General features: G+C 37.6%; 1 long non-coding RNA gene across 2 annotated transcripts; it reads left to right on the top strand.

Moving 5' to 3' along the window:
• Positions 1-2,181: 2,181 nt before the first annotated feature.
• LOC113907914 lies at positions 2,182-13,577 on the top strand. Of its 2 annotated transcripts, none has more exons than XR_003515317.1 (3): positions 2,182-2,336; positions 3,930-4,213; positions 12,842-13,577. It is a non-coding gene; the product is annotated as an uncharacterized LOC113907914 (long non-coding RNA). The 2 variants fall into 2 exon arrangements; XR_003515316.1 differs by lacking the exon at positions 12,842-13,577 and adding an exon at positions 8,825-10,080.
• Positions 13,578-20,085: the final 6,508 nt, after the last annotated feature.

Raw genomic sequence — 20,085 nt, 5'->3', positions numbered from 1 at the left:
TTCACTCTGGTCCTTGCCAAGTGTCCTCATCTGGAAAATGAGGATCATAACGCCTGCAACATCCACCTTGTTGAGTCGTTCACAGGAAGCCCAGGAGCCCACTCCGCAAACTAAATCACTATGCAAATAGGGGCCATCACGTGTTGAGTGTTGGCTCAGAAGTGAGGATATATTTATTGTTCCTCCGTAACTTAAAAAATAAAATAAAACACCTAAGACCGCAGGACAACTCGGTTAACGTACCTTCAGCTTTCTCAAACCTTACCATTTTAGAAGCATTTGCAACTGCTTATAAATCACTTCTCAAAATTGCCCTGAGCTGAAATGATATTTCTGAGCGCATGTTAAAAGCCTGTAAGTGCTTCTGTTCTTGAACAAAGTGAAATCAGGTTACGTTAATAGAAGTATTAATTAATTTGCTCTAATTTTATTCAGCAGAATTAGCATTATTGAAAAGTCTTTCCCATTCTCGAGTACCCTAAAGTGCGTGAGGCTTTAGCGATGGGGCTCCGGCTGCAGCACCTACGAGTGAATGTGAGAGCATGGGAGATTAGTCTCTAATTTGGAAACCTGAGATGTACTGGGAAATGCTGTGGGGTGTGTTATAATGAAAATACCAATCCACATTAGCTATGGTTGCCATAAGCAAAAATCTTAATATCTTGGCCAAACCTACTTAAGGTTCATGTAATAAACCCGCATTCCTAATTTTATTAGTGATGTGCCAAGTTAAGCACTTTGCTGGCCTTTGGACAGATTTATAGCTTGACTGGGCTGAATTAGTGGTGACTGACAAGAGGACATTGTTTTATAGGATGCTATTTAGATAAAGACCTGCAGGGTGTTTCTGTAATGTTGTCACTTCAAGTCTAAACAGGAAAAAAGAAATGTGTATTAAGGAGGACTCTTCATTAGCTTTTATGAGTTTAATCTAGTGCAGTCAAACGCTTCCTTATAAGGCAAGACATTTTAATGTACAGAGACAACCTTATCTCTGTTCCAGGTTTCAGAATAAAACGATCTTTTAGGCTTAATAGTGCATCAAAAAAGAAAATTCGATGAGTTAATATTTGTTCAGCACTTAGAACCCTGCCCTGCCTGGCACATAACAAGGCACACTCTCCGTTTGTTAAAGAAGTTAAATAAAATCGAAATCCTCGTTCTCATTCCACAGTGTATACGCATATGTTTATTTTTTTATGCATATGTTTACTTAAAAAAACCGCATTTAGTCACTCGTCCCCTCTTCTCTAGCATTTTCTTGCTAGTGGGGTTTTCTAAATTGTTAGTCATTATTTCTCCCCATGGTTTTTAAAATTCAGATCCCTCTTGTTACAAGGAGGAAGATCAGAACCTTCTATTTATTCATGGACATCAACGCTAACATTCCTGCTGGGTTTTCACACTGAAAGCAGTCTGCCTGTGAGTTATGGGAGATGGTATTGGCTTCAGATGGTTTTGGTTAGCGTTATAAGGAAGTTTTGGGTCTCACTGTAACTCACTCATAACAGCTAAATGATTTCATGAACACAGACCCTGGGGGAGGGGGATAGTTCCTTGCGACTGGGGGAACAAGTGTTCTTTACAAACTAAAACCACTGGTCTATAAACGTGCTTTCCCTGTGACCTAAGTAGCCCTTTGGCCTGAATGTCAAATTCATTAATCCAAATCCTGACCCCTCTCTTTTTTCATATATACAGTCCCACTTTATATAGTCCCACTACAAAGACTTTACTTGAAACTCAAACCTGAGATGTGAGGCTCTCACATTTAGAAAATAGGCTCCTATTGCCTATATAGCATTAGCAGAGGTCATATAACAAGCAGATTCCAACATCCTGAGAGGTAAGTTCTGAAAAGTGTCTTTGGTCACCATGAGACTTCCTACAGACACTTTGGGTCCAGGTGGGAATTTTCAGGGGTGCTTTTGTATCTTTCTCCAGCATTTTCATACCTTATCTGAGGAGCTCAAAATATCCTCAAAAGCATTCCTCCCAGCCCTTTTCTAGCTGTACATGATTATCTTAGTTTACCCAAGCAATAAACCCAGTGGCTAAACAGCTTACGCAAGGCCACAAGGAAGTCAGCAGCCCCAGCCTCCCAACCTCTGCCTTTTATAGGGTTCATTTCCATAAAACATGCCCCTCCCTGTGGGCTCTCAGCCACTTTGGTAATGCAGGTGCAAGGAATACAAGCTAGCATCACCTGTTCTAACTCCTAATGTTTTCAGTCAAATGTCTAGTTATCAAGTGCAGACGGCCCAGATGTGTATCCGGCCCCCTGCATGAACCAGCGGCTGCTCTCTGAGGCTCACTTTCCTCCTCTGGAAAATAAGGTTGGTAATAGTTTATCTCTCATTGGGTTATTTTGAAGACCGTGTACAAAAATAAATGTAAAGTTCTTAGAACAGTGCTGGCACATACTAAGTGCTAGCTTAAGCATTATTATTACCATTACTACTATTACTATTATTAATCTCTTTTTTTGGAATAAGGAAAAAAATTAACTTAGATGAGACCTTGCTCCTGCTCTGTCTTATCTGTTGGGTTGCCTTCTAGGCATGCACAAGGGTGAGCTTAGCGTGTGGCAAACACAGGCACTGGGGATAAAGTCCTGAAAATTGTCGCTTTATCTGATAGCCAAGGTCTAGATCCCTGCCTCCATAATCAACATCTGCTCCAACACTCAGATTTGTGTGTGTGTGTGTGTGTGTGTGTGTGTGTGTGTGTGTGAAAAGTGTCTGTGTACATACACGTATGCATAAATGGATACATGAATATATTTTTATGGTAGAATTAGGTGATAACAATGAATGGGAATAGCAACCTGGCACTAAAACATTGCCTCAGGGGTACTGGGTTATAACCCCTAAAAGCCTGCTTTTATTTTGCAACTTTTTTGTTCTGTGTTCATATATTTTGACTCCTCGGTAGAGGGTTTATCTATTTGAATTCTGGTTTGAAAAGTAGTTCCTATCAGCACACATTGATGTTTTGGCTTCTCCCTTCGTTTCCCTTCCCTCCCCTCCCCTTTCCCCTTCCCTCCCCTCCCCTTCCCTTCCTTTCTCAAGTCCTAGATGGCAGAAGAGCCTTCCATTCCATCATCTGAACCATTAACTGTGCTACTTTCTTTCTGGGGCCTGGATAAAGTCACACGGCAGAGATGCCACCTCTAATCCCATTTTCCATCTGTATACTGGATTTTTGTTAACCACTTTTTAAATAAAAATACAGCATGATTCTAATGTACTAAGGAGTTCCATGGAAAACCATATAATTTCAAAATGATACTGATTTTGTTTATATGCAGCATAATCTTTTACAGTCCTTAGTCTTTATTTGAAGCATTGCAAAGTGGATTTTTATGAAAGGTATTATAAAGGACTCCTTGTTTCTTCATAACAGATCTGAACGTTAACTGATCAGAGTTCAGATAAATAGTCTTTACTCTCCATTAAAATATTAAAAAGCCTTTGGTAAGAAACTGGCATAAAGATCCTTCATTCTTGTTTAATGAACACTTGTTGGCAAGTATAACACTTTAATAGCTTTGCAGAATGAATTTTGTGTGTGCATCCTCCATTTCCTTGTCAGACACTTGTCCAGGTGCTGGAAATTTATTGGGGGAAGCATATTTTTACTCATTAGTTTTGTATTTGATTACAGAACAGTAAAATATGAACCACCGAGTCCCCGAGGCATAGCTGTGTACATTGAGATTAATAATTGCATGTCATCATGTTTTGCATTGGAATTTATATGGACAGATAGGATAGGTGCTTCTTAAGTAGGTTTAAAAGCAAAGCAAATTTGTATTTAATCTTTTTTGCAGCTATAGTTTCCCTAATGGAGAAAAGGTTAGGCAATATCATATATTTTAAACATAGTTTTAATTTATTTTTTCTCTTTTCTATTTTTTCCCTTCGCAGTTGCAGCATATCAGATTTTCATGCTAACCACTACTAAAAAAAAAATCAGTGCCTATAAGGACAATATGATATAAAACCTGTCAACAGAGACCAGTTTTGCCCACATTCCAGCAAGCACAATGAAGAAGGATGATTATAGGTGTAGACAAGTTTCACCATTCAAACAAGGAACTTAAATACAAAACAAAAATTACAGGTTGATCTTCAAGATACATCTTTTTTTTTTAATCTACAAAGTTGGGTTTTTTTTTTATATGAAGATTATAATTTTCCCCTTAAACAAGGTATGTGTTTGGAGGCTGAGGTTGTAAACTATTTTTAGTTATGCTTGCAAAAAAAATTATCATTTTGTTGTTTTGTGGCATAATAATAATAAAAGAGGTGCACTAAATAAGTGATTTTGTTTAGACTGTGCTACGGTTAAGCAATGCCAATCAGATTGTGCTCTTTTCTGTAAAGATGCTCATAAATGCAATTTCTGAAACAGAATCTAATGAGGTACTTAATGGTCACAAAACTGGCACATTTGATAATTAATGTCCCTTACTGATTTTTGCTGATGCAGCATAGTGATAAACAGGGGCACAAGTTAACTAAACATATTCTTGAACTACTAGTTAAAATAAGAGCACACAAAGAACTTTAGTACCATTATTTACTATAGAATGAATGAACACTTGATGGCATCCTCCTAGGGTCAGCTAGAAAACTCTAGACAGACAAAAAGAGTCTCTTCTAAGAAGCAGAAACCCCTTTTCACTTGGAGGAGGATGAGAGGGTTTCTGTGATTTGTCTGCTTATACTATATCCCGCTAACAAACACCAAGATACTTCGCTTCTAAGATTCTCAGCTACCAAAAAAAGAAAAAAAAAAAAAAACAATTTTGTGAACACTTACTATGTGCCAGGTACTTAATTATGTATTTCCTCCTTGGATCCCCATAATAGTTCTGCATACAAATAATTGTCCTCATTTTAAAGATTAAGTTACTGAGGCTTAGCAATGTTAAGGTTTTCACATAGCTTATCAGTAAAAGAGGTCATTGATAGGAAAGGCAGTGACATACAAAGAGAAGACTGTAGTCTCACTAAGCACATGAAACCTGAGTCTGGATCCAGGAACCACTGTTTAGTTTGCAAGTATGTGAGACACTTAGACTTTTTTGGCCTCAGTTTTCTTACCTGTAAAATGGGATAATGATATTTCATAGTGGTTAAGGATTGGAAATCATATCTGTAATTCAGCTTGAGAGATGACTCAAAGACATTAAATGATCACGAAATGGTAGTTCTTTCTCCAAACACACACACACACGCGCGCACGCGCACTGCTTCCAAAGAATTCAGAAGTGGAATTAGAAGACAGATATCCCCACCTCCAAATCTTGGGACCTTTGCAATATACCAGTCTGTCTTTTGTAAACATGAGTTAAAGTAATTCATTGTCTCACAGCACACAAAGCAAGTTTAAATTGTAACTGATGAACACCTGAGTCTTCAAATGTGGCACATGACTTGATGAGTATCTTTAATAAAAGTGCATTCAAAGGGCTCATCAACCTCATGACTCCAAACCTGGCTTTGTGTGACTTCTACAACCATTTGTAATAATATCGGATGAAATTCTGTTGTTCAAAACTCATTTGGAAATTGATTTCCCTTTACCCCCAGTTACTAGTTATAGAATCTGATTTGGGGCACGTGAACGTGTGTACAATTCTGGACATTACATTGAGTGGTTGACTTGAGACCCCCTTTTAATGGAGAACGGTTTAGCTTAAAATTAAAATGTAGAAATGATTGGGGAAAATATGATCTGTAATCTTTACTAGATATTATTCTTTCAAAAGAAGGAAAGATTAGATACTGTAGTTAAAAACTACCACTTCTAGTTTTCTCTTAAATTGCATCAATGTTTTATGGCAGATGGATCGTGTTTATTTTTTATTGTTGTTGTTTGTAAATTTCCAATGACTTCAAAAGGGGCATGCCTACTAAGAATAGTATGCTTTTCACAGCTGAGATTTAAGGGATTTGAGGGACTCAGAAAAGCTGAGAGATAATTGAAGACTCACAGGGGAGGCATAGAAGGGATCAGAACAGCAAAGGGAGGCTCAAGGAGGATTGTAGGGGCTCCAAAGAAGCTGTGAGTGGATCAGTGTAACAAGCAGAAGTCAAAGGAACTCCTAATGGCAGAGGAATGATGAGAGAGAATTAGAATGTCTTATGGGACAAGAAAGAGGGCACAAGTATGGGCTAACTATCCCCAGAACAGTCCATTCATGCTGGGCAACCTCACCCATCCCCATGGACTAGGTCCAGCCTGTATGCTCATAACTCGTTCCCTTGCACTGGACCGTAAATCCGGCTGCGCAGTGAGCATCTCCACTGGGCTGGCCAATAGACAGTGCACACTCAGCATGCCCTAGACTGAATTCATCATCTCTCCTCCCCGGCCCATAACGTAGGTGTGAGAGTAGCTCAGAGAATCTCTCTGACTTGTACCCGCCCCCCCATATTGAATCTTCTGGTTCTGGGTTTATGGTCTTGTACTTAGCTTCTCTCTCCACTAAGCTACTCCAGATCGATGCTTTTGTTGCAGTGCCTGCCTGGCTTTCAATTCCCCTTCGTGCTATGCTCTCATCCCTGGGCCTTACCAAGACCATATCCCTGGAGAAATCCAGTATCTGGCTTTTTTGCTCATCTAAGAGAGGAATGCATCCCTTGGTCTAATCTAGAAATTAGGACTTGTTCTAGATTCCTCCCTCCTCCTCACCTCCTCTGGCTAATAAGCCACCAGGTCTAATCAATTCTACCTCAAAAAGATTTCTCCCAGTCCTTTATATCACCTTCTCTTTCTTCCCCCCACTGCCATTTACTTGAATTCATTATTTCATCAACACTTGACTGGAACATGGCACTAGGCTCCCACCTGTTTACCTGACTGCATGTTCAGTCTCCACCTCCCACTCTACTCAAATTATGGTTCTAAAGTACCTATACAAGTAGATCAAATCAATGAATCCAATTAAAATCTTTTGGTGTCCTCCCATGGCTTTCAAGACAAAGCCCGAACTCTTTAACACGGCCTGTGAATCCCTTCTCAGTTTGTCTTCTTCGTTCTCCAACATCGTTTTTGCCATCCCTCATCTCACATGTCACCCTCCTGCCGCACTGCACTGCCTATAGCTGAAAGCCATGTCACGCTTTCATACCTTCGCTAGTCCCTCTATTTGAAATGTCTTTTGCTCCGTGCTCTCTCCTCCCACTGACAAGCTGATGAAAAACTTCTTTTTCAAGACTTGGCTCAAGGGTCGCCCAATCGAGAAGGCCCTCCGAGGGACTCTTCCATTCATTCTGTATAGTCATGGCTACATACCCACACTATGTCACCACGGTCAAAGCTTGGATCTCTTTGGGGGTGAGGCCATGCCTCGCTAAGGAGGCAGGGAAGAAGTCTGGCCCAGGACATTGAGCATGGAGGCCTTGGGACAGATCCATATGCTGCGGATGATAGTTCAGATCTAAAGAGAGTCTTTGAGAGTCATGGGTTTCCTAATAGGGAGATGAAGTTTGACAAAGGAAATCCACCCGTAGCAGTTGATTAACCTGAGCAGGCAGATGATTATTTGATATATGGGAATTTTGTTAGAGCAGAACTACAGTCCCTGGGCTTAGGGACAGCTGAATAACTTCATAAAATGGGGTTTAGGTTCAGGAAACAAGACAGATAACCAGTAACCAGGACAAGGGTAAAAAGAAGAAACCAGATCTAGAAATAGATAAAAAGTCAGTTGTAAGAAACAGAAGCCTACATGAAAGAGTGACTTGAAGCACCAGAAGGTGACATGATGCTGTGCCCCAGCACTCTGTGTGGAGAACACTTCCACACTGGCCAAAGGCCCTGACTTGGGCACTTAGTGGGGTTCATCTCCAATGGCAGAAGTATGTCTGCAGCCTCGCTACAAAGCGGGGCTGTGAAGCCAGAGTCAGGCAGACACCCTCCATGCTCCAGCTGATATTAATTCTGTCAGGGAGGCAGTTTTTCTTGACATTTGGCCTAATTTTTTTCTTTGCTTAATTTTATTCAATGCAATTTGAAGAGCAATTATTATACCATTATGCCTTACTTTTGTTACACCTTTTTTTACTCTGCTTTAGCAAATCTCTCTCCTTGATATTTGCAGACTGCCAGTGTTTGTAAATTGTCAACACATCCCCGTTAATTGTTGCTTAGTCAGCTGTCTCTCCAGTTTACATCCTTAACCTTTGTCTGTATTCCAGGCCACTCGTTACATAAACAGTTGCCTAGCTCAGGTTGGCCCTCATCTTTCTGATCTGGAAATGGGGGACTCGGGGTGCTCCTTCACTGTTGTACGCATCACTGCTGACCCCCATGGGGCAAACTGCTACAGAAAGAAACACCTTGTCCCCTCTGCAGGGGGCCCAGCTCCACCCTGTTGCTGGGGGGGTGGGAGGGGAAGAAATGTAGTCTCCTTTCACAAATGATAATGATCTCCTTGTCTGGGATGGTAGTAAGCGATCAAATCACATCTTATACCTGAAGAGTTTAGTTTTATTTCATGGCTTAGTGATTACATGCAGCAACCTTAAAGACAGAGTCCAGATTTGGGGTCTATTTTTGCTGAGCAAACTTGGACAAGTTCCTTAACTGCTATAGGCCTCAGTTTCCTTCTCTGCAAAATGGGTGTGATACCTAATTCAAAAAGCTGTTGTAAAGAGATAATATATGTAAACATTTAGTACAATGTCACTTATATAGGAATTGTTTGGCAAATGGGTGAGTCCAGTTATATGTGGAAAAGCTTTCAGGTTCACGTTCTTCTTGAGGGTGACTTTGTTTCTTTTTCTTTTTTCTTTCTTTTTTTTTTCAGTATTATCAAAGCCGACATTTCCCAAGACCGTAACAGTTGAAAGAGCATGTTTGCCAAGCTTTGGGGTTTCAGTCCCCCAAATTCATCATGTTCTCCTTTTCCCATGCCAGCAAGGGCAGATCTCTCTGCCAATTTCACCCACTCTAGAAAATTGGGAAATAGGAAATTCCTTTTACTTTTCTGTTAAAATCCTTGTCAATATGTATCATTCCTCGCTGGAGATTCATGGTTAAATATATTTGGCAAGTGCTACCCCTCTCCCCCTCAGCTCCCACCAGAGACGTTGAAAGGCTGTTCTAGATGAAAGCATGAGAGTGAATTCTGATGGCCCTGAAGTGTGTTGAGCATCGAGGGCCTGTACGGTTTGTACACGTCTGTCATCTCGTTTCTTTTCATCTTCATGCCAAACCTGTAAGGTCGGTATTATTAGCCGCTCATTACATAAAAGGAAACTGAGGATCATGGTTTTTCTGTTTATTAGAGCTAATTAACTGCAAAATTTGGATCTCTTCGTACCACATGTCATTTTAAGGCAGTCTCCCAGGCAATGAATAGGCTCTAAATAGTTTTGTCACCATATTGTCCCTTAAGCAGCTTTAAATTCGCAACCAACATATCTGGATTTGAATCCTGGCTCTATGTCTTATGAACTGTGTGATCCTAGGCAAGGGTTTTAGCTGTTAGAAGCTTCATTTTTATCTGAAAAATGGATATAATGATCCCTTCATGGGATAGCTGGGCACACTTTCTAATATTTATATGAGGTGGTAAATAGTGGCCCTCTTCTGCTCTTTCCTTTCTGTTTCAGGTCCTTGGCAAACATTCCAAACTCTCTTTTGTTCTTCCTGGAAAAACCTCTGTTGTCCATGAAATTGTTAATGATTTTCAGATATATCCCAAGTAAAGCCCAAATCCTTGACTCTTGTGTTAAGTGTCCAAATACCTTGAGATACGCCTCGCTAATTTCCACCCAAAACACTTCATGATTTAAATAAACATAGTTCTACCTTGCTTTAGTTAAACAAGCTGCCATCCAATGTTTAGGAAGAAGTGAAAAATGATATGGTGTTAGTTGGAGTGGGGAGTGGGTAATTAATATTTTTATTTTTAATATCATAAAAAGTAGTCCCCACCTCACCCCCACCCCCACAGTGTTTAAAATTTGTATTCAATTACATCATGCTTGTCATTAAATTATTTCTGAAACCTCAGCACTGCTTTTCAGAACTGTTTGGGAAATAACCAAGCAATTTCACTTCCTACCCAAGTTAGGTGACCTTTTTTTTTTTTTTTACCTGGAATATTAAAGCCAATTTCCTGAAACCAATAAATTTCACCATATTTTTTCTTTCCTGATTTTGATCTGCCCACAAACTGATAAAGCTGGGAGCTGGTATTTGTCAGTTCTTAAATGAACACATAACCTCTGTGTTGAAAGCAGTGTGGCTCGGCGGTGCAAAGAAGACCAGACAATCCTCAGACTTGGTTCAAAAGGCAACTCCTTCTCTTAAAGTTCTGTGTGACCTTGGGCAGGATTCTCCGATCCTTAATCACCTCACCTATAAAACCAGAGTGGTGGTGGGCATTCATTCTTCCCTGAACAGTCATGACACGAGGGGCCCTGCTCTAGGCACCAAGAATACCGCAGGGAAGCCCACACAAAAACCCTTGCTTTCTAGAAGCTTGTATTCCAGATGAGGAGGCAGACATTAACAGGCAAAGAAATAAATAATACATAACCTATAATATATCAGATGGTACAAAATAAATGGAGCAAAGTAAAGCAAGCTAGGGACACTGCAGAGTGCTGGGAGGGTGGGGAGGGGCTGCTGTGGATAGAGGGACACCAGAGAATCAGCATCCTCTGCCCGCCACCAGGAGCCATGTACAATGGCTATTACTTGTAGAAATAGCCCACATCATAGAACTCGTGGGATAAAAGTTAATCTAATCAAGCACAGGATGCTGCGCCCTCCCCTTCCATTTTAAGCATCAATGTAGTATTTATTGTTCAAACTCTGATAGGCAGATGTCTTCACTGAATTTTAAAAACACTTGCCCTCTCCTCCAGCCTGCAGAAAACTGTCTTAAACTCAAAGGAACGCCAAGTGTTTTCTGTGGCGTGTTAGTTATGTCCGTGAATGAAATTGAAGTCACTCCAACAAATGATACAAACAGATTGTTATAGCCTGGGTGAGCTTTATAGAGCTAAACAGAAGAGAAATAACACAGAGGATTCTCAGATAGATCCTTCCCTTTTCTGTGGCTCAGTCCCTCTGCCTGTCGTCATGGGGGATATTCGGCTGGCAGGTGCTGTCACCTGCCGCTTACCATTACGGAGGGTTTTCAGCCCAGAACGCTTGGGAGAGCTCTCAGAAGAATATTGCCATTCTGAGATCCCATACTCACCTCTCGTGAGGTTCATCTCACTTGAAACTGAACGGAATCCCATTAATTATCACTTCAGATAGTAAATCAGTTTCTCCTATGTGAACAGAAGGCTGCAAACTGAGTCCCTCTTTTTGTTTGGGATCACCGGAGAGTTATTATAGCTGGTATTGAACTCATAAGAATAATTTTAGCATTACTGCAACAACAAAGCATTTTGTAAATGTATAACCTTGTTTTGTTTTTTTTTTTAAAGCCTTGAATAACTGTGAAGTCGCATTGCTGGCTTAAGTGTGATAGCTCTTCTCTCTCATTCTGCGCCCTCCAACTTTAAAAGCATGTATTCAGTCCCCAGCTTTAAAGTCAAGGCAATGTGCTGATTGACTGTGCTGACATAATTGTGTTAATGACAAGACACGACGCTACATTGTTAGATAGGTCGCTTATCATCACTATTTATTTAGCTCACTCTGCCAAGTCTGAATTATACTTTTTATACATTGTGGTTAGAGTCAGTCATTTAAAGTGCTTCAGTGTTGAAACAACATTTTTTTACAAGTCTTTTAGCTGTAGTTCAAGAGAAAGAAGTTCTACAGCATCATTAAACAGGGTTCAAAGTAAGTCCTTGCTGAAAGATGTGAAGTTTGAGCTCTTAGGAAATGAAATCTTTGATCTCCAAAATGATTAGTGAAATCATTTTTGTACACAGGCCCATTTTTATCTCATGTTAAAGAAAATAATACAATTTAATCTACATAATACTTCTCGTTCTGATGCCTCGAGTCAACCTTTGTCGCTAGTGTCTGGAACTGCCCGAGAGCCCTCTGCTCTTTGCTGAAGGAAGGAACTAGAGACAGGCCCATCTTTCAAGGCATCAGAGCCACTGGGCTGAATGCAGAAGGACCTTACATGGTGCCATCATCTTATCTCAAAAGGATGCTATTTCAAAGATGTGACCTTCTCAGGGTCTTCTTTTTCCCCAGGTAATAGTAGAGAATATATATATATATATATATATATATATATATATATATATATATATATATATATAATAACCATGAGTCATTAGACTGAACAGCAATAAGCTCTCCCCAAGCCATTCTGTGACAACCAAAAGTATGACCTGCAGGATAAGAAAAGACAATATATGCTAAAGTAGTTAGCACACAGGCTGAGCAGATTCTACGTTCGCCTGACAAAAAGGGGAGTAAAAGCAGAGTGATTAAACCAAAAGCTCAGATTGTCCTTCAAGTTCATAGAACTGACTTTCATTCTTATCTTTATTTTTATTTACTTTAGATGCATTTTAAAGTTTTATTTATTTGTTTGTTTGTTTGTTTGTTTGTTTATCATTTGGCTCCAGACACTGTTGTTCTAGGCTCTGAGACATGGTAGTGAATAAAACCAACCTCCCATCCTCATGAAGTTTCCATTCTGTGGAAGACCCTCATGAGCATTCTTGTATGTGAATGCTAGGCTCCCAGGCTGGAATTTCTCTAATTGCTGGGTCATATGCTATGCTCATCTTTGGTTTTACTGATAGTGCCAAACTGTCTCTAACGGGGCTGTATCAGTTTATAACTTTCTACCCTGTTATCTCACCAACTCTTAATATTTTCATACTTTTAGATTTTGCAGATCTCATGGATAAGAAATTGCATACTGCTGTAAATTAAACTTGGAATTCATGGCTACCAAGGAGACGGAGCATCTTTTTGTTCAATCAGAGTTTGTTGTCTTGTGTTGGCCACTCTGTTTCCTATTTTGCCTGCTCATTCATTTTTTTCTCACTTGCTCATTTTTAAAATGGAATGCTTTCCTTTTTATCATTGATTTGTGAGAAGTTTTTATGTATTGAGGATGATAATGCCTGTCAGTTACATATTACAAATCATTTCACCCAGTCTGTATTTTGTTGGATAGAAGTTTTCAATGTTGTTAAATTTTTCCTTATGGCTTTACTACTAAAATATCTTGTCCTACATCGAGATCATAAAGGCATTCTCTAATTTCTTCCAAGTGTTTTTAAGTTTTGCTTTCACATTGAGGTCTCTAATTCACCAGGAATACATTTGTGTTTGTTATGAGGTAGGAATTCAGTTTTTTCCCCATATGGTTATCTAGTGTTAACATGGCAGACCACGGATTTGTCGTGCCATCTCAGTCATAAATTAGAGTTCTATATGTTCTTGACTTTCTTCCGGAAAACTCCTCCAGTTGCTTCTGCTCCATAGTCCAATGTGTCTATTCCTGACTCACTATCATACTGTATTAATTACTGTGAGTATAATTATTATAATAATCCTTCTTGACATATAATATCACATGCACCATCTTCTTATTATTTTAAATCATCTTAGCCCTTTGCATTTCCATATTAAATTTATAATAACTTGTCAGATTATGTTTTAAAAATCTTATTAAAATTTTGACTAGGCTTCATACTTTAATTTGGAGAGAAACTATCATTATAATGATGTTTTCCTATCCATGAATTTGGTCCCTCCATTTGTTTAGATTTCCTTAAAGCTTTAAATCTTTTTCTTTCAAAATTTTTGTTGGAATCTCTTTTCTAAATATTTGTCTAATTGTTGCTTACAGGAATGTACTGCATTTTTGTATATTGATCATTTATCCAAAAACCTTGCTGAAGTCTCTTTGAAGTCTTAAACGTCAGTATGTACTCTTTTCTTAAAAAAAAAAAGTCATTAATGAATTATAAATCTTTTCCTTCCTTATTTTTAGTTTATTTTTAAAAATGTATTTATCTAATATAGTAAACATAGCTAGGACCCTCAGCATACAAATGAAGGCAAGTTAGTATTCCACCATCTCTTATCTCTGAAATTTTTAAAAATATTTTGCCATTAAGAATGATTTTTGCTGCTGATTTAGCAAAGTTTTTTTATCATTTTGAAGAATTTCCTTTCTATTTCTAGATTACTGTAACTTTTTCTCCCAAGGAAGCATTGAATTTCATCACTTTTTCTGCAACTGATGAGTGATCTCATGTGTTTTTTTTCTCCTTAAATTCGTTAATGTAGTGAGTTGCCTCAGTAGATTTCTTAACATTAAGCCAAACTTGCAATTCTGAAACATCCTCAGTTGGGTCACGATGTTATTTCTTTTAATATATTGTTGGATACATTTTATTTACAATTTGTTTTTTATTCTGGGAAAATATACATACCATAAAATTTACTATCTTAACAATTTTAAAGTGTACAGTTTAGTATTAAGTATATGGACAATGTTGCATGACCAATCTTCAGAAGTTTTTCATTTTGCAAAACTGGAACTCTATACCCATTACACAATAACTGCCCTCCCCCCCACCCCCACCGCCAGCCCTCAACAATCACCATTTTACTTTTTTCCATATGAATTTAACTATCTTATATAAGTAGAACCATAGAATATTTGTCTTTTTGTGACTGTCTTATTTTATTTATAATAAGGTCCTCAAGGTTCATAGGTTCATCCATGTTGTAGTATATGTCAGGTTTTCCTTCCTTTTTAATGCTGAATAATATTCCACCTGTATGTATATGTTTTATGCATATATACCACGTTTTATTTATCCATTCATCCATCCACGGACACATGGGTTGCTTCCACCTTTTGGCTATTGTGCTATGAATGTGGTGTACAGGCATCTCCTTTATTTGTGATTTTTAATTTATATTCGCAAATAAGATTGTCTCAATATTATTTTCTCACAATGTTCTTGTCTGATTTAGATTTTAAAGTTGCAATAGGCTAATAAAATTAAGGAAGAACTATTATTTTTTTTCTTCCTAGAACAGTTTATTTATGATTGGGGTTATCTGTCCCTCGAATGTTTAGAAAAGATTATCTTTAAAATCATTTAACATCTGGTGTTTTATTGTGGTAGAATTTTAACTATTTATACAATTTATTTCTTTTTCCAGGCCTAGTCATAATTTCTATTACTTTTGGAGTCAGTTGTGGTAAATTATAGTTTTCTAGAAATTTTTCTATCCCGTCTAATTTTTCAAATATATTCGCATGTCTCACACTATTTTCTTAATAAATTTGTACTCTTTATAGTTATACCTTAATTGTTATTCTTAATATTTTTATTTCTATTTTATGCCACTTTTGTTTCTCTTCAATCAGTTTTACCAAAGTTTTGCCTATACTTTAGTCTTTTCAAATAATCCCCAGAATTTTAAATTCTTTCTCTTGTATCTTTTATTTTAATTTCTGCTCTGACTTTTAACACTTCCTACTTCTTCTTTCTTTGGCTTTACTCCGTTGTGCTTTCTCTAACTTCTTGGTAGAATAATAATTCAATAATAGTCAGTTTTCTTAGAAGAATTTAAGGCGATAAATTTTCTTCCATGTACTTCTTCAGCTGTACTCTACAATTTTTGTTACATAGTATTTTATTTTTATTAAATTTAAAATATTTTCCAAATCTATTATAAGTTCTTCTTTAATGCATGTTATTTAAAAATATAATTTTTAAAATTTTAACAAGAAATTTTAAAAATTATTTTTAGTTTTATTTTGATTATTAAATTATTCCCCCAATTAACCACATTTTTCTTTAGAAGTAATAAATTTCTAATTGTGTGAAGTGGCTCTTTTCTCTACTAATTTAATTTTAAAATTGACCTCTATCACGTAGCTTCAGTGGTATTTTATTTTGTTTTTTGTCAATTTCAAAGCAAGTCCTAGAGCACCAAAGAAGTTCTACAATGTGCAATGTTCATTATAAACCCTAAATAAATTGTCGGCTTTTGAAAATTTCTCTCATCATTTTCTATCCTTTTAAAAAATCTCTTCCTTTGATGGAAGTTTAGTGCTGTTAGTCCTAAAAGTATGTAGCCTAGAACAGAGTCTCTTAATGATTAAATTCCATCTACCCTATCATTCTACCAGCTTCCTCAAGAATATAATCATAAAAAATATTGTAGGTAAATACAGTTTCAGGCTGCAGCCCATATCACATCTGGTCATCTGGTCTACTGTTCCCTCTTAGCCCATGTGTGAGAGCCAGTGGCTTCTAATGCCCGCCTAGCAAACCCAGGAGAGGAAGATCTCTGAGTAGCTTTTAGTATTCACTTCTCCTGGGACCTACTCTGCTACTATGTATTCTAGTGGAAGTGTTCTTTGATCAAGAGAAGTCTTGGGGACTAGTCCTGCCATACCAGTCTCATGCGAAGACAATCAGAGAAGAGAGAACATGATGGAAAGTAGTTAAGAGAGGGAAGTGATTATCCCAGGCTGGTTCATTTATAAGCTATTCATTCCTTCCAATAAGAGCAACACACTCCAGTAAAGTAGGGACACTTTCTGTGGATAAGGACTTTGTTTTTGTCTGTGGCACACTTCAAAGCTCCTTTTCCTTGAGGAGTGATAGGGGCAAGAGCTCCACATCTCAGCTCCCAATACTTACATTGTTTCAACAACATTATTTGCAGACTAGTGACCCCCACATCCAAAAAGGGATGAACCAGCACTGAGAGACAGTAATCCTCCTATGACCAAATGTTCTGCCCTTGGCCTTGTGATCAATTCAGAATTGAAGTGGAGAAGTGACGATATCAAGTGGAACTCGGGTGTCTAGGATTCAATAAAGGAATTAAACAGGGGACAATATGAGGCTGGGAAGGAAAAGATGGATGGTATCACTAGAGGGAAGGGGATGTGTAGCACTTAGGTGAATGTAATATTGAGATTGGTTAATTCATTTATTTACTGAATTAACTGATTAACCAATACTGATTAATTCGTTTATTTATTGAATATTTATGATAATAATAGCAAGTATTTACATAGCATCTACAAGGTACTAAGACCTTTACATTTATTAAATTACTTAACATTTACAACAATCCTCTGATGTTATTGTCATCTCTGATTCATACATGATGCAACTGAGGCATGGAAGAAATAACGATCACATATACTAGCAGGTGGCAGAACTGAGATTCTAATGCAGGCAGACTAGTTACAGAGTCCAGGCTCAACCCAACCACTCTGTTATATGGTCTTAATATATTATTATACATAGATATATTAGAACACATATACATAAAGAATACAGAATACATCAATACAAAAATGGCATATAATCTTGAACAAGACATCAACCCCACTCTCTACCCTAATGAGCTTACAGTCTAGTGAGAGTGATGCTAAGTAAATAGCCAAGTGAAATACAACATTGAAGTGTAATATACCTAATAACAAGAAGCTATTATCAAGGAACCTAAGAGGGGAACCCAATGATTTTTAGAGATTCATGCCAAAAGGTGGAAAGTATATTTAAGCTGAGACCTAAAAATGAATAGTAATTATTCAAGCAAAGACAGTGAGAGGAGAGAGTTCCAGGCAGAGGAAGAAGACTATGAAAAAGGCCCCCAAACAGGAAAAAACGTGTTCAAAAGTTTCATTGCAGAACATTGTGGAAAAGCAATGAGAAAAGGCATGAGAGCAAATGCTGGCATAACCCTACTCAAAAGGTCGTACCACTGTTGGACCCAACTAGACTAGAATTAGCTATGCAAAGAAACAAAACAGACAAAAGTTCATAAAACTCAAGGGAAGTCATCTTCGTAGTGGCTTCAATGCCTTGCATTTAAGAAAACATAGCATGCAAAAGACAATGATAGAAAGAGCTTTCCTGACTTCTGACAAGTTGACGGATTGCAACATGTCAGGCAGATCAATTATACTGTTCAATAATTTTTCATGTATTTCTCCTTCATGTTCTCACTACCAGACTCTAAGTTTCTTGAGTACAGAATCATGCCTAAATTATGTCTGAATTTCCTTTAAAAATATAGCCCAGAGAAGACATCATAGATGTTAACAGTACTTTTCCCTGGTGAACAGTAAATCTCTACCATGATTATTTACATCTCATATGCTTTGTTTCTTAACATGCTTTAAGACCTTAGCGTTTTTGACCTCTAAGGAAGAAAATAATAAAACTTTCAAGAAAGGCACAAAGTTAGGGTATTCTTCTTATTTCAAACAATTTACAGTGAATTTGAAATGTGAGTGAATTTTATCCCTCATAATAGAACGGCTCCTTTCTGTTCCTAATGGTGTGAGTAAATGTGGATTTCCATATGAATATAAATTGACATTTTTTTCTATATTTGTGCACTGCTATATGAATGAATGGGCAATATATTTTTACAGCACATTATTTTCCTTGTTCTTTCAGACAAATTGTAAGCAATTAGGAAAATCAGTAGTTTTGACCCTTGTTAAGACAATGTACACATTTTAGTCTGTAGTCTAAGATGCAGTTTCCTGCAGACATATTGGGTGCTTTCTCTTTAATATAATGGGGACATAGTAGGCAATGTGTCCTTATCTAGCCCTTATTTAGTTTGCAGAACATGGAAAGTGCATGACACAGAGTTGGCTTTTAGAAGCTACTGTAAAAAGTATTCACAAATTATATGTATCTGTGAATACATATATGTATTCTCTCAATAGAAAGATAGATGATAGATATAAATATATAGAAACAAAGATTCATAAATTAACATCAGACTATCAAAGGTTTATTAACTATGAAGAAAAGATAAAAAGGTCATCAGGGAAAAAAAGACACTTTTGTCGGAAGTCTTATTTTTGATTGATACAGGCGTCAAGAGAAAAACAGACCCAACTATTATCGCTAGTAGCTGATCTCAGGTGTCATTTATTCCAAATATAGTTATTGAGCACCTACAATGTGCCAGGCTATGGGAGTAGAGTGGGGCATAAGCCAGACACACCTACCCCTCAAGAGTTAGGCCATACTGTAGTGTAAATAGCCTTAAGGGAAATCTCTGAGAAGGTCACATACATGGCAAGCATACCTCTTGTGGGAGGCCAATTACTAATGATTCCTCTCATTACCTTTGTCTTAAGTAGACACTAACAGCTAAAACAATTATTCTCCTAAATCCATTTTGTTCAATCCTCTCTACTGGTATTAACTCGTTCAGACAGGGTAAATACCAAAAGAAATCTCTACATATATGCAAATATTCAACCAGGTTTGACAGTTTTTTCTAAACTGTTCCATGTTAAATTTCCTTATGTGTCCCCTCTCTCTTCCTATGACCATCTCTAGATGTCTCCACCCCACCTGCGTGCAGTAAAGAAACTAACATCTGGTTTTCACTAATCTGACTCCCACATTGGACCCTATCTTTCAACCCACTCCAGATTGTAGACTTTTTCCTGAGTCCTCCTGCATTTACAAAGATTCTTCCTCATGGCATGTCAAGTTTGGTAACTTACTGCATGGAAAAATATGACCATCCTACCAGAGAGTGGCCCACTTTACACTTAGGTGCACATCAGCTGAAGTGTAACTGACTCAGGGTTTGGTTACAAGGAAGTTAAAGTCCTATATCCTGCAGTGAAGTTAAAGAAAAAGATCAGCCTAAGTGGGTATTGTGGCATTGTTTTCTTTATTATAAACCTTCATCATCTAATTATAACTAAAGGAATGCTAGTAGAATTTTGCTTTCAGGTTTGGAAGAATAGTTCTGTTGTTCTAGCTCCTTCCCCATTCTTACTATTTCTTTAAGCAATAAATTTCTTCAGGCGTATTGTCTGCCTCTCAAAACAGAAACTCTAAACCTTTAAATGATTTATCTATTCTGAACTCATCCCCTCATGAGGCCATCATATGCCTTTTCTTTCCCCTAGACTTTGAGTTATACTTTCTACTTGAGGGCCCATGATTTTTAAAAATTTTTAATCAGTGATGAAAAAGTTTGTCTTTATGTCATAATAATTCATTAAGTATACTTAGAAAAACACATAAATGTTCAGAGCAAATGTACTATGTCCTGTCAGATATGTTTACAGAATGAGAACAAAGAGAGGCA

The sequence above is a fragment of the Zalophus californianus genome, chromosome 4 (assembly GCF_009762305.2).
Source record: "Zalophus californianus isolate mZalCal1 chromosome 4, mZalCal1.pri.v2, whole genome shotgun sequence".
Taxonomy (NCBI): domain Eukaryota; kingdom Metazoa; phylum Chordata; class Mammalia; order Carnivora; family Otariidae; genus Zalophus; species Zalophus californianus.
Note: the sequence above shows the minus strand (reverse complement) of the source record. Positions and strands in the feature narration are given on the sequence as shown.